Here is a 1,775-nt window from a genome sequence, read left to right on the forward strand (position 1 = left end):
CTTCCCTTCCCTTCCCTTCCCTTCCCTTCCCTTCCCTTCCCACATTTTCTTTTCTTGAAATTTCCTTTCCTTGAAATTTCCTTGAAATTTCCTTTCCTTCCCAAACCTTCCCTTCCCTACAGAAACTTTGTTTCTCTGACTCAATATTTCCTTCTCCAAAGGTCTTTCCATAACTGGAAGGTAAATATCACTTGGATTGGTACAAACTTGAGCAGAGCTAGGCTGATTTAAACAGATTAATCACATCACATGTTCCAAATAGAAAATACATATGAAAATTTTTAGGGGCAAAAAATAACCTCCCAGGCATCTAATTTATCAGCAAGTGACTAAAGAAATGTTTAGACATAGAATAATGCTTTTTTTTCCTTTTTTCCGAGTTCTACTTCTGTTATAGGTGATTAATACAACCAAGTTAAACATGGAACACTTATTCTCAAACTCTGTTTAGGTGGAACCTTGTGGCTCCTGCTGTCTAAGAGTTGAAGAAAAAAGTTTGTACTCAAACCCATTTCTTTTCCCCTTGTGTCTGCAATTCCAAATGAAAGACATCACCTCTGTTTCCAGGCTTTGCTTCATTAAAGCTGGAAACAATTTTCCCATTGGACAAGGTCAGATTTTAATGTTACATCACACACGAAGCACTTAATGGACATGTGAGTCAAAGATACTCACAAAATGTGCCCTTTTCAAAGTGAGACCTGTTGGATCTCATTAAACCTGTTGCCTATGAAGTCAGTGGGAAAAAAAATAGCCTGTGGGCTACAAAAAAAAAAGAATTCCTACACATTAATCCAAAAATTAAACTGAAATCACACCAAATAAAGAGCAAAAGAAAAACCAGAAGTTTTTCCCAACAGCTGTCATATTTGCCTGGCTTTATGATCATGACAGACAGAGGAGTAGAGTCAATTAGTTCTCTTCACAAACATATCTACTAATTAGTGAGTGAATAGGCAGTAAACACAGCAGAGTTTATCTTCAAGAGAAGGAAAATATGTACAAACATTTGGATATAGTTGGATAAAACCACACGGAGACATATATTTTATATAACTTACAGGCCAGAGAACTATTTACACAAAGTATTTGGTTTAATAAGGACATTAAATCTACTCATGTGCTTTTTGTCATCTGCTAAGAAAAAAGTGCACCAGCCTAATTTACTTTGGAAATGGAAAATAAACTTTAAAAATTGCTGTATAAACACCATTGGCACAGTATAAAGGTATAAAAGTACCGTTTTGTATGTTATTAGAATCATACAGGATGGTTTTAGGGCAGTACCTGGAAGCTCTGATCTCTTTGTGGTCCCCTTGTTGAAGCTGCTCTGTCTTTCATCAAGTTCCCTTAAATACATGATAGAAAAACTAGAAATGGAGCTGAGGGATAAGAAGCCACAGCCAGCTAAACAAATTGTGTTTTGAAATAGGATAGTTCTGGGATGGTTCAGGATTTGGCTGGGAGAGCATCTGGAATGTCAGGACACCTTGTGTGCAGGTGAGGGAGCTGAGGGTGAGCTTTGGACCACAGAGCTCCACAAGTTGGCTCTGTAGCCTTGGTGACAGAGAGAAGAGGGAATGGAATATCAGAGACACTGGAATGGCATCTCAGGGCTGTCCCCCCATCTGCCTCCTGTGCTCCTGCAAAGATTCTCTGACTATAATTGTGCAATTATTACATTATAAGGAATAGAATAATTCTCTGACTGTAATTGTGCCATACACTCACTATTGCACAGGTCTGTCTTAAAGAAGGAAAATCACCTCATGGTT

The 1,775-nt window shown here is 38.0% G+C and overlaps 1 long non-coding RNA gene across 1 annotated transcript in view; it reads left to right on the forward strand.

Moving 5' to 3' along the window:
* LOC113973395 overlaps positions 1-679 on the forward strand; it is a 4,636-nt gene extending 3,957 nt beyond the window's left edge. The window contains exon 4 of the long non-coding RNA XR_003536204.1: positions 452-679. This is a non-coding gene — a long non-coding RNA (uncharacterized LOC113973395). The remainder of the gene's footprint in view (positions 1-451) is intronic.
* The last annotated feature ends 1,096 nt before the right edge of the window (positions 680-1,775 follow it).

The sequence above is a fragment of the Neopelma chrysocephalum genome, unplaced genomic scaffold, assembly GCF_003984885.1.
Source record: "Neopelma chrysocephalum unplaced genomic scaffold, ASM398488v2 Primary Assembly neopelma1_101, whole genome shotgun sequence".
Classification (NCBI taxonomy): domain Eukaryota; kingdom Metazoa; phylum Chordata; class Aves; order Passeriformes; family Pipridae; genus Neopelma; species Neopelma chrysocephalum.